Source organism: Myotis brandtii, unplaced genomic scaffold (assembly GCF_000412655.1).
Source record: "Myotis brandtii unplaced genomic scaffold, ASM41265v1 scaffold902, whole genome shotgun sequence".
Taxonomy (NCBI): Eukaryota; Metazoa; Chordata; class Mammalia; order Chiroptera; family Vespertilionidae; genus Myotis; species Myotis brandtii.
In genome coordinates this window covers 4047804-4061682 of record NW_005371709.1, presented here as the reverse complement: position 1 = coordinate 4061682, position 13879 = coordinate 4047804, and positions in this window count along the sequence as shown.

Below are 13879 nucleotides of genomic sequence, written 5' to 3'. Positions count from 1 at the left end.
ATATTATTTTTAATAAAATGAAATCTATGCCCTCTCCCAATGCACTAAGCCTTCCCTGCCTTTGCATGTGTGGTCCCTCTGCCCTCTATGAGAAATGCCCTCCTCCGGTCCAGTTCCAGCTTCCCTGCCTTTGCATGCGTGGCCCCCACTGTACCCTGTACTTGCCCTTACTTAGAGCTTTATAACATTTTGACACAAAAACCTTTTCATGTGCCTACCTCTCCCTTCAGACCAGTGGTCACTAAACTTTTTGGTCTCACTTTTCTATTAGTAAAATAGCATTGAGCATACTCAATAAGTTAACAACTCTGTTTTATAAGTAGGAAAGCTACATTGTTCTATACCTGAATTAAAGAATAGATGGAACTTTAACTGGTAAGTTTTCTTCCTTCCCTCAATGGGTATCTTGAGAGCTCACCCACTGCTCTGGTTTACAAACAACGAGAGGACAACAAGGGAGGTTTATTCTCTTTGTATTCCCAGATTCTGGTGCAGAACCCAAAACTTACTAAATGAACTAACTTACACCACAGATAGACAATACAGACAATAGTTACTGTGGGTCAGGCACTTGCCAGCTTTGGGGATAGAATGGTGAAGAGAAACAGCCTGGCCACTGTCATCATGGATCCATCCTACTGACTGGTGGGCTGGGCAGAAACAATGATTTTCTAACCAAGTGGGACAGAGCAGCTGAGATGGGTGCTGTGAGGAATGCTCATGAGAGCCTCACGCAGGAGGGTTTATCCTGCTCCAAAGGGCCAGGGCAGGCTGCCCCCCTCTGCTGCTTCAGGTAAATCTGAAGGATGAGCAGCACTAACCAGGTGAAGGGAGGAAAGCGCGCTGCAGGCTAAGGAATGGGAATAAGTCCTGAGGCTGGACAGAGAGGCGTAGGTGCCAGGACTCACAGAGGCCAACAAAATGAATACGTGAACAAGCCCCCAAAGGATGGTGCATGCTCCTCTTCCCATTTACTCCTCTCCCCTTACCAAGGCCACCCCCAGCTTCGTACCTCTGAAGGGGTCACTCAGCCCTGCCTCTGCCCAGTCCTCCCAGGGACAGGACCCCCACTCCTTCTGAGGAGCCCAAAAGCCCCAGGAAGACACCTCTGGAAACCATGCATGTTGCCATGGGCACCACCAATCAAAGGCTCCTGGGCAGTTTAATTTTTTAAAGAGCGTGTTAAATATTTCACGTCATGTAACAGCACGGCTTCTTCCTTCCCTGCCTTCACAAATAAAATGCCAACCTGAAAGACAGTGTGGAGGTGCGCACCCACCGTCAAGGGCATCCTCCGGGTTTCCTGGTTGCCAGGTGCCTGTTCCTTAAGGGAGCGACCTGGGCAATCTAGAACCACAGCCGCAAAACTCTCCTCTACCGGAGCCCCTCTGACCCCGGAAGGGAAAAGTGTTTACAGCGATGCTTTAGGTGAGTATTTAAATAGCCCACGACTTGAATAATTAAAGACAAGACCAGGACCACAGATCGCAATGCAGGCTGGCGGGCGGCGGGGCCTCCTCCCGCGGCAGCTGTCTCGAGGAGGAGCTGTATCTTCTGTCAGTGCTCAGGCATGACTAACATTTCCCAGTTCCTGGGGGGCCTCGCCCCCTCACACCTGCCAGTGCTGGCTCACTCACGTACCATGTCCAGCATAAAGGTCCCACAAAGCAAGCAAAATAGTCCTAAAAGGCCTGAGACTGCCTGGCCCAGGCTCGTGGGCAGGGCAGCCTGATTTTCGGCAGCCACCGCCAAACCCTGCTTAGGCCTCGGCGCTCCCGAGCCCCAGCTTTCTCCAGCGACTCTATTTTCTGACCCTGCTGGGATTTTGCTTTCTCCAGAGCTTTACTCATTTTGTCCTGCTTACAGCAGCCCAGTTCCTACTTTGCCTTGGCTTCTCCATCCAGATCCCTGGCCGGATCTCAAGCCCACTGCCCGGGCCACTGGGGCAGCGGCTCAGATCTCCCAGCTCAGTTCCGGCCTCTCTTACCTCATCCCTGGCTTCTAGATCCCGCCCAGTCGCCTACCACCGGCCTCCTGTGTGCACTGTCTATAAAGAGAAACCCAAGCACAGAAGAGTCAGCGGCGCATGTACGTTACAGCCATCTTGGAAAGACCCCCTAACATCAATGTCCACAAAAATGCTCCCACTTTCCTGTCAGTTTGTTACAAGCAAATACAACCCCTGACCATCATGCAGTGCTCACAGACAATAGTCACCCAACACTAGCTCTGCCCTGACGAAAGATTGCCCTGGAGAAGCAATCTGCCAACGAATCATCTATTCACAGGTCAGTCAAGGAAACCGCTCGTGTGCACAGACACCAGGTCCCACACAAATTCCAGGCAGTAAGAGGAACTGTTTGGATTTCACAAGGTATGTCCTAGTGACCCTTCATACTAGGAATCCAAGTTTAACAGTCGGCCTGCAAGCTAATGTTAATAATCGATGCGTAAGGCATTATATAAACGAGTAATGAGTTTTCACATTGACAAGCAGGCAGAGGGTGATTCTGGATCTAAGTGCCCATTCCTGCTAACAGCTGCAATGAGCTCAAACCTCACCCAAACAGGAATGAGGTGGCAGAGCCAGGTACAAGCACTCAGTACTGATCACTGGTGTTGGTCGTCAGGCAGTACTTGTATCCAGGTTGTCAGGAACAGTCTCCTCGCTGGTCATTCCTGGCCCGTCACTGCCCTCTCTGTACTAGATGCCCTGTGTGCCTCACTTGGGCAAGGCAAGATGCCACATGGGTTATGTATCTAGCGTGCCCTCACCGCCCCTCCCTCACACACACACTTTGTCATACTGAAACCTTCCTACTTCAAAACCTGAAACAAGCTGTTGACTGCCTGCTGGGGAAGATAAGAAAGAGTCTTGGTGCTAATGAAGAAATAAACTCCAGGAGGGCAGTACCCGTGTCTACACTGTTCACCGATATTTGCTTAATGAATGAAATGACTGTGGCTATTGAGCACTTCTTAAATTGAAGAACCACATGTGAGGGATTCACCTATCACAGGGGCACCCTCCATCCCTCGGGCTAGAGCTCTCCTTCTCTTCATCCAACAAAATGGGGCACCTCTAGGACACCTTGATACATGAAACGGACCTGCTTACAAGACTGAGTGATGATGGGAATGCAAATCACCACACAACAGAAACCTCGAAGAAAAGGCCAGGGTCCAACTGCTAAACCACCTGGGCTTCTGGCCCTTCCGTCTTCTGCACTCCTTTGGCAAACCCCTGGCTCACAGGAATGATGGTAAATGTCTGTGACCTCGTCCCTCCAACGTGGAGATACAGAGAGGGGAGAAGGACGTTTGGGGAACAGGAGGAAGGGCTGTGAGCAGAGGCGGACGAGGAAGGTGACATCAAAAGGATCCTTGTGCAGAGTACCAGTGACCAGTACAGGGACTCAGAGGGTCTGGTGAACATGCTGGCATTTTTACATCAGCTCACATGACCGGAGCAGCCCCTGGCTTAGAAACATTCAGCTATACGTCCTCTCCAGGTGGTCAGTTTGTTTTATAAACACAGTCTCACCTGCCTATGTTCTTTCCCCCTTTCACAGTCTCCTGTTTAAAAATTCCTCCTAGACTCTGCCAGTAACTTCTCATTCTCAATATAGCAACCAGCACCACTGAGTGACTTCCATGTGTCAGGCTCATTCTAAAGACTTGCCTTATTGGATTATGTGATCCTCTCCACAATCCTATGAGGCAGGTCCTATTATTGTCTCCATTTCATAGGTGAGGCAACTGAAGCACAGAGGAGGAACTGCCCCAGGAAGCAGCAGAGCCAGGGTGCGAGCCCAGGCAGCCCGAGTGCAGAGACCACACTCTTAGTCACCCTCCGCCCCTAGCTCACTTCAGGGAGAGAACAGCCAAACTCCAAGACAAGAGATCTGTTCCCACGTCAGGCCCAGCCGGCCACATGACCTAAAACAAATGGCTTTTCTGTGCCTCAGTTGCCTCAACTGTGAAACACAGCTCATCACTGATGCCTGAGCCAGGAACACAGTTTCTTAGCTCTGTAGGCCAGCACTGCCCCAGAGAACTTCCTGAGATGATGGGAACATTCTAGACCTGTGCTTCCATATGGCAGCCACGAGTCTCATGTTGCTATCGGGCACTTGAAATATGGCCAGTGTGACTGAGAAGGTGAATTTAAATTGTGTTTCATTTTAATTAATTTAAACTTAAATGGCCACATGTGACTAGTGGTACCATATTGGAAAACTCAGCTCTAGTCTATACATCCCAGGATGGCAGGTACCGTTTCTCCTTGGTCATCATTGTATTCCCAGAATCCAGCATAGACCCCATTGTAGTCTACTTAGTGGTTCGAGCACATTAGCTAACAGGTTGGAGAAAACCAAAATAAGTTATGAAAAAGCACTTAAACATTTTTAAACACTATAAATGCAGGATTATATCTGTCATTCATTTTCCTAGTCAATATGAATCTGATCTTAACTCATAACAATGTGAGGCCGATTAAATACGTAACTACAATCTGTTTGGGAGAAATAATCCTCTACTGTCCAGGCTGTAGACCAGAACTGCTATCTCTGCCGACTTTGAGATCAACCATTGGACCCCTGGGCTCTGTAGGTGAGCCAGGGAGTGCGCAGCTGAACTCCCAGAGAGAGGCCTCATTCTTCGATTAGGGTCTGGGGATTCTGACAGAGCAACTCATGTTTTCATACTTCCTTGATGTACCCTTTCCAAGTGGAGAAACCTAACATACACCTCCTATGCACCAAGAACCGTGGCAGACACAGGAGATACAGAGATGACTACAATGTGGTCCTCACAAGGAGCCCACAGTCCAGAAAGAGTAAGAGGTCACATTTACAGAGCCCTTACTCTGTGCAAGGCACTGGACTACAGTCAGGAGAAACGTATAAGCCAAGCACAGTCAATTCAGCAACATATGCTGAAACACGTATATACCATGCCTTGCACATAGTAGCCACTCAGTGCAGTAAACAGAATCAAATCTTTTTATGTTTATTGATTGATTGATTTGAGAGGAAGAGGGGAGGGAGAAAGAAAGAAACATCAATTTGTTGTTCCATATATTTATGCATTCATTCGTTGATTCTTACATGTGCCCTGACCAGGGATCAAACCCACAATCTTGGCGTATGGGAGGACACTCTAACCAACTGAGCTACTCAGCCAGGGCCCTGAATCAAATCTTGACCAACAGCTCATTTTAAGGCTGAAGAAACCAAGACGCAGACAGGTTAAGTGACTTCTCAAGGTGACCCAAGTAGTTAGTGATGGGGCTGAAGATAGCACCTGGGCCTTGTCACTCACCAGCTCAACAATCTATACACTGTCTCCCCGTGCTTCTCATGGGATAGCACAGAGAGTGGCAAGATCTGCCTGTTATTATGTCTACCTCAGAATGAAACATGGATTTACTTTTATAAGATTGTGTGTTTGGGACTTTTGAAATCTGATGACTATCGTATGCATACCATCTTAGAAACATGCATTCAATTATTCAGCAAACATTTCTTGGGAATATACTATATGTCAGGCACCAGTTAGAGGCTTGAATGAAGAGATGAAACAAACTTCTGGTCAAATCAGAGGGTTGAACAGCCATATTTATTTCTGCTCTCTCCCAAAACCCCACTAAAAGCGAGGCCTGTTCTTTTGTTTAATGAAAAGGAGACAACAGCAGGCAAGAAATGTCAACAGAACTCTGGAAGGCAGAGAGCTGACCACCATGCAGTAGCTGATTTAGGTTTCTGCTTCGTCTGCTCTGCTAAGTGCAAACAGGAGGAAACCTCTAAACAAGTGGCAACTTATGCCACAGAAACAGGAGAAGGCGCCAAGGACTGTGAGAAGCAGGAGTGGATAAAAAAGAGGACAGCTGCTAAAAGTTGGTGCAAAGAGCAACCAGACCCCAGAGTCCTTGCAATCTGCTCAGTCTGGTGACTCTCCTTCCTTAGCCAGCAGAAGGTGGAGTTCCTGGTTAGGCAAATTACACTAGACGCTCTAAATTCAGACACAGTTAAGGGAAGGACACACAACTGGGGGATGTAGGCAGAAAGGGGGGAAACTTTCAGAAAGTAGATGCATTGAGTGAAAGTCCATACACCCAGCCTCCTTCCCCACCAAGTCTCCCAGAATGCAAACTCCTCTCCAAAAACAAAACAAAACACCAACATACCCAGAGAAAGGATCTATAGGCACTGACATCTAGGTGCCCCCAGCAGAAAAAAGGGATCACCCAACAATGAAATTAACAACCCCTTCCTTGTCCCACAGATGCCCTACCAGCATTTTGGGGTCCACTCTTAAAGTACAAATGGACAACTCAGTGATCAGCATACAAGGAAGGACGGCTCCAGTGGGAAATACAGTAACCAAAACAAGCAGAAAAAGGGACTTGGGTAACAAAGACAAAGTGGGGAACCGCAGAAAAATGCCCAAAACCAACCAACAAACAAAAACCCATTGCAAGTGAACTTATTGCACCCATGAAACAAGAATGGATGTATTTAGAAAAGAAAGAAAAGTGAGCATTCAGAAAATAGGGAATTCTAGAAAGTAACATATGCAAGTATGTCTCATGCAAAATCATAAAAGCATAAGAAATTCAAAAGGGTTAATTAAGGATAAAGCTGAAGATATCTCTCAACAGGTGAAACAAAATTAAATGGAAAACAAAACAAAAAATCAAAGATTTTAAAACTACTAACTTAATCCCCAGTAAGTCCAACTAATGTGAGTTCCAGAGACAAAACACAGAAAATGGAGGAAAGGAAACTGTCAAAGAAAATTTCCAAAAACTGAAGGATGTGAATCTTTAGTTCAAAAGAGCATAGAAACTGTGATGTAACCTTAATGGGAAGACAGGAAGGAGGGAAGTACCGGTATGGGAGGAGGGGAGGGGAGAAGAGGGCAATAAGGGTTCCTCTGTCTAGACCAGTGGTTCTCAACCTTGGCTGCACATTAGAATCACCTGGGAATCTTTTTAAAATCCTGATTTCTGGGCCTCATCCTCCGGAAATAGAATTTCTGGAGGATGAGGCCCAGAAATCAGGATTTTAAAAAGATTCCCAGGTGATTCTAATGTGTAGCCAAGGTTGAGAACCACTGGTCTAGTCCAAAGTAGGACATGAAGAAATAACATCTAAAATGAACAACCAGGAACCAGTATTATAAGCAGATAACTTACAAATAATATCTATAATAATAAAAGTGTAATATGCAAATTGACCAAACGACTGAACAGCAGAACACCCGTCAGGATGACCGTCCGGAAGACCACACTATGACACGCACTGGCACCAAGCCAGCCAAGGTGGGTGCAAAGCAATTGGTCGGGGGGGCCCCACCATCACCCCATGATTGCCCCCGTACAGAAGGCCCAGGCCACCCTCTGCAAGGCAATCAATCGGGGGAGGGGGTGCGGGGGGTCTTCCACGATCAATTGCCCCAAAGAGGAAGGCCCAGGCTACCCAGCCGGTGGCACTGCAGTGGGTGGGCAGGGCCTCCCTCTGCTGGGCAATCTCCACAATTGATCACCTCAAAGAGGAAGGCCCAGGCTACCTGGCCGGTGGCGCTGCAGCTGATGAGTGAGACCTCCCTCTGATCGATCATGGGGCTCCCAGACTGTGAGAGGGCGCAGGCCAGGCTGAGGGTCCCCCGCCCCCCCACCAAGTGCACGAATTTCGTGCATCGGGCCTCTAGTATTATAATATAATACCAATGATAGTAATATAAGGATAAATGACTAAGAGAGTTGGAAATGACTGTGGTAGGCTGAATAACTGCCCCTCAAAGATGTTTATGTCCTAATCCCTGAACCTATAAACATGTTACATGGCAAAGGGGAATTAAAATTGCAAATAGAATTAAAGGTGCTAATTAACTGATCTTAAAATAGGGAGACTACCCTATATTATCCAGGTGAGCCTGAAGTAATCACAGGGTCCTTAAAAGTGGAAGAGGGAGGAAGAAGGAGGGAATCAGAAGATGTGACTGTTAAAAGGACAGAGTGATGCAATAGGAGGACTCACCTGGCCACTGGGGCTGGGAAGATGGAGGAAGGGGGCATGAGCCAAGGAATGCAGGTGATCTCTAGAAGCTGGAAGAAGCAAGATTCTTCCCCTGAGGGGATGCAGCCAGGCTACCACCTGGATCTTAACCCAGTGAGACCCTTTTTCGGACTTTTAACATACAAAACTGTAATATAAATTTCTGTTGTTTTAGGCCACTATGTTGGTGGTAATTTGTTACTTCAGTAATAGAAAATCGTGTTTGGTGACTGACCCTGGGAAGTGGATCACCAGGATGAGGGGACACAGCCTTCTTATAAGCCTTGAGGTATTATTTGACTTTTAACTGTATATGCATATAGACATCTTTAATTTAAAAAGATGAAATGCAGATTCTCTCTTGCCAGATCTCACAATCTGGTGGAGAAGACCAACAGGGAACCAGCTGTTGCTAAAAAGCGAACTCGGGAAGAAAATCTTTTCAGATATCAGGGGAGTCTAAAAAGAGAAGAAGGAGTCAGCCAGATAAAAGAGAAGGTCTTCTGGTGAGGGGACAAGTCCTGGTATGGGGAGGACCTGGTCTCTGGGGACATGGAAGAGTTCTGAAGGACTGGGGCCTCACTGGGCCTGCCAGAACCAACGGAAAAGGCTGGAGGGGCAGTTCTCAACACCACCAGATGGGACACCTGCCCCACAGCTGGCTTTTCTGGATGGAGTAGAGTCTGCTATGAATATTTAGCGGGGACATGGACAGGTAAAGCCCCAAGAGAAACACATTTTCCTGGGCCATCAATTGTACTCAACAGTAAAGCATTGTAAATGCTTTTATACTAAAACCAGCACATATTATAGAACACAAAACTCATGTGACTTTTTAACATAAAAAACTGGAGACTTCAAGGGGATTTCTTGCTTGGGAGGCTCACTTTACACACTCAACTTCCTCCTGACCATGAGCACCAAGACTCAATCTTCTGGATAATTAATCAGAGTCAGAAGAAAAGTTTAAATGGCTAAAGCATGCATCCATCAAAGCAGCTGGGACTTCACGCCAGCAACCGGTCGGTGGCTGCCTACTCTCCCTGTGTCACCACAAGATACCCTTTGGGTCCTAACCAACAAGAATAGAAAGTTGGGAAGCAACTTATTCTTTTCCAAAGGGGCCTGGGTGCTGCTCCTGCTGGGTGGGTTAGCTCAGCCTGGGGAAACAAAGAAAAATCACTGCACTGAACTTCTCAGAGGGACACTAAAGGATCCACAGAGACACTTCCAAGGACTGAAGAGTACTCTCTTGGCCATAAGCCTGTCCACCTCCCCCACTGTACGCATCACCAGATCCACCAAGAGCCCAGCTCCACCACCACCACCCCAGCCCCTTACAGTGTAGGCGTCTGTTAGAGAATACATTGCAGATAGGCTTCCAGGGCAGGAAGTCAAGAAATAGGGCACATCTCTTGGGAGAGGGTGTCCCTTGTGTCCACAATACTAGGGTGGAAACTTTTTCCATTGTTATAGCTGTTTTTTGTTATAACAATAGCCACATGACAGTGAGTTGGGAATTTTTTTTTTCTATAAAGAGCCACTACTGACCACAGAACAGGGAGGATGGGGGATCAATGGAAGACCACACAGAAGTAAAAAGCAATTCAGTTGGGTTTGGTTTATTTGTTTCCTGTGTAAAGCACATATACACACATTCAAAATGAGTGAACTCAGCTGATTTCAAATTAAGAAAAGAGAAGATGAAATTTTAATGACACAATAAATACATTAAAATACACTACAAAGCTACATCATTGACAGTAAAGAAAGGATGGGGAGGAGTTGCAAAGAGAAAGATACAACAGGAGAGAAAGAGAAATGTACAGAAGAGGAAGATGTGGGAAAAGGATGGGAAGATAGTGAGACAGAGGGACAGACACATGCCTAACCATACACAACAAGAAAGAACAACTGAAATCCACAGAGACACTCCCTAGGCCTCCAGAGTTAGCCAAAGTGAATTATACTGTACATGGTCAGCTGTCGGTTTGGGCTATGGACTTCCAAGTATTATCACCTACTATGCCTTTGAATGGTTACTGATCTGGGTAACAACTGTTCACAGCTCTTTAATTGATCATTGAAACATTCTGAGACTTAGCTCCCCCCAAATGAGCTACAATTCAGTAAGTCAGTCATTTCCAAGTATCTCCTCTGAAAAGGGGTACATGAAACACTACCTCAAAAAACGTGCAGTGAAAGGCAGAGGAGAAAATGCTGCTTGAGTTGAAAAGAAGTTCGATGGAAAACTTTTTTCATTTTCAGCATTAAAAAAAAAACAACACAAAAAAAACCTGGGACTTCAGCAGAACTGGTCCGACCTCAGCACTCTCCAGCATCACCACCAGCACACCTGACTTCCATATGTCCCAGTTCAGTGAGCCCAAAGGCCTCAGCTCCGAAGGCCTCAGCTGGCCCTGAATCGGAGGGTCAACAGGAGCGCTCCCAAGGAGACTCCAAGTTAGTCCCAGCCCCAGGCTGGACTCTCAGGCCACCCACCCTACCCCTTGTCTAGGCCAAGACTCTCGTACTTAACTTCACTCTCGGGGCTGCAGAAATCTGCTATTTCACAGCTGACAGAGCCCCTCTCCCCACTTCCAGCTCCATCCCTTTCTCCTCCAAGCTTGATGTCTGGTTTCCCCTTCCCCACCTGACCTGCCCTCAACCTCCTCCCCAGTCAGTTTCTCCAACCTCTCCAGTCTTCAGCCCCTATGTCCTCCTCACTTTATCCCATCTTAGAATCACTTGTCAGAGGAGGGGGCTTCAGAGATACATTTAGAACACAAGACCTAGAGTCTATATCCATCAGGGATTCCGCCCAGCTCTGCATCTTGCTAGCTGTATGACATCAGACAAATCACCAAACCTTCCAATCCTGCAAATTACTCAGTGAGGGAGGTTGAACCTGGCAATCACAGAGTTCTCTTCCAACTCTCATGTTCTAAATATCTAAAAGTCACCTGTATAACCGTAAGTTAACCTATGAGTTAAGCATACAGAGAAAGAGAATGAATTATAGCAACTCCCTTCCCTCAGCATTCTACCATCCCACCCTCATCTGCCCAGCCAGCCACTCACTCTGAGGGTCTGTGCCTCGTCCTCTGGGCAGTTCTAGCTCTCAATTATTTACATACAATAAAACCTCAAGAATCACACTAATCAAGAAAAAGGTGAGTCTGAATCCAACAGAAGCTTGAGTCTTGAAACGCTTCATTCATGCCATTCAGCAATATTGTGGATTTAACATCAGTTTAGCAAACAGAAGAAAAAAAAATCTGAAAATGCCACCACAAATTGTACTTTTGAATCTAAGAACAGTAATTCTGTCAGGAACCCCGGAAAACAGTCTGCTCCAAAGCCCTCCACTTGACCAAGGCCCGGAGAGAGAAAGCCACTATTAGCCCAAAGCCCAGAGCAGGCTGGTGGCTAGAATCAAAGCCAAATGTCCTGCCTCTGTTCCAAAACTCCTCCACCAAAGCTTTTTGAGACCATCCACTTCCCTTTTCACGGAGACAGAATAAATCCTAAATTACCAGTGAGTACCCTCCACAGCAAATCCACTCCCATGTCCAGGGAAGGGTCTAGAACAGGGGTGGGCAAACTTTTTGACTCGAGGGCCACAATGGGTTCTTAAACTGGACCGGAGGGCCAGAACAAAAGCATGGATGGAGTGTTTGTGTGAACTAATATAAATTCAAAGTAAACATCATTACATAAAAGGGTACGGTCTTTTTTTTTTTTTTTTTTTGGTTTTATTCATTTCAAACGGGCCGGATCTGCCCCGCGGGCCGTAGTTTGCCCACAGCTGGTCTAGAACGAAATCCGATGACCAGAGGATTTACTAACGCTGCCTAATAAAAGCTTGCTTTCCTGAACCCTGCCCATTCATTCTCTGCAAAGAAAACCCCAGATCCTGCTATCTATACTGAACTCTATTTTGGAGAGGGGAAGTGAGGAGAGAGCTGAACAGTTCTTTGTTTTGCCAGTAAGGAGCATCTATCTGCTCAGCCTTTCCCATAACTCCTTCCTCACGCCCCAATATCCCCAACCCCTTCAGAAAAGTTCACAGCAACTCTCCAACCAGAATTGTGAAAAGCAGGTCAGAGGAGGAGAGGGCCAACCGGGGGTGGGTGTCCAATGGAAAATGACAATACCCTCCCTTCTCTCCACCCTGTTGGGTAGAAAGCATTTCTTTTCAGTTGCTAATACCCTGCGGGAAGTCACCAGAGCTGCTAGTTCAACTCAGGGCCCTACAGCTGAGAAATGAGCTCCCAGCAATCCTGGGGAACTAACCCTTGACTAACCAACCATCAACTCTAATAGTGCCCAACTAACAGACCAACTCCTCCCTGGGGGTGGGGGAATGAGCCTGAGACGTCAGAGCGTGGCTGGCAAGGAGCTATTTAAGGAGCATCAAGAGGGTGGGGCAGAAAATTGCTGGCAGCATCCTCTTCCTCCACCCCTCCCTCACACACACCCTTCACCTCTTAGATAGCCACCTATCTCACCTACGTCTCTTAAGGGCTGTAGATCCAGAGTCCGAAAATGTCCAGTATGTGTTTTCTGTCATTGAGGTTCCTGTCCACATTGGCTGCCCACCCCTCTTTTAATTGACCCCCTTCTCTTGGATCACCACCAAGTCAAAAACACAAAACTGAATCTAGAGGAGCTAGAACGAACGAACAAACAAACAAACAAGGAGGGGAGTGGATACTGACAAGCCATCCCTGGCCTTCACTCATGAGAGGAAAAAGGGGTGTGATGTCAGATGCCTGGCAGGCCAGATAGTTCCATGATATCTCTAAATGAACTCCCTCCTATTGATGGTGAAATCAGTCCGGCCAATTTCAGCAAGTCTGCCCTGTGACAACAGGAGCTTCCCAGCGCTCAGTTTAAAACAAAAATCCAAAGGCTCGGCCAGAACGTGCCGGGAAGACCCAGGGTCTGGATAAAGCGAGCCGCTCTCAGTGGGATCCCTCCTGCTTTCATGTAGCGGTGTAACCGCGCAATAAATTCTGTCCGCCTGGAGAAAGCATGCACTGGTGGATTTCAAAGCCATCTTACGACAGCGGATGCAGGGGGATGCAGAATTCGACAGTGCCTTCCCCCATGAAAGGAACATAATGACTTCAAGCCTCTTTCCTCCTCTATCTTGAACGGAGCTACCGTGATCAAGGAAGCCACGACGTAAAGCAGCCAGGGGAGAGCCGGGGATGCCCGGGGAATTCGGAGAAAGGAGTCGCTTTCTGTGCATCTCGGTGACGAGCTGCCAGTCACTCTGGGGGATGGAGCACGGGCGGATGGGAGGCACGTCGTCCCCGGACGCGGACACACACATGGACCCGCTCACTCAGGCGGGTCCTAGGCCAGACCGCTCGTCCTTGGCCCCTCCCGCCGCCCTCTCCTCCAGAGGGATGCTGATGAATGAAACACCCGAGATGCCTCCATCCTGCGCTCCTCCGTCCTGCCCCCGGCTGCGGCAGTTTCACTTTACACCGCGGACCCACCCGCGCTTTGATGTCTCCTCCGCCGCCCATACTGCGGCCAGCCTGAAGCTGGCGGGCGTTCTTCCCCACCGAGGCCATGATCGCACGTACCCCCGACCCACCAGAAAAACCCTGGCATCTCCCAGAACCCCCGCACCCTGGGGAACTTTCCTTGAAAGACTGGCAGGAAGGAGGGTTCGGCCATGGGGGGCCATGGTTTCCCTGTGACTACGGGGGATGCTCTGGGGGAGGGGGTCCCCAAGTCCTTCCAACAGCTGGCCCTTTAAACGCGCCTCCTCCGAGCGCAGAACAAAGGCGCCGCCCGGC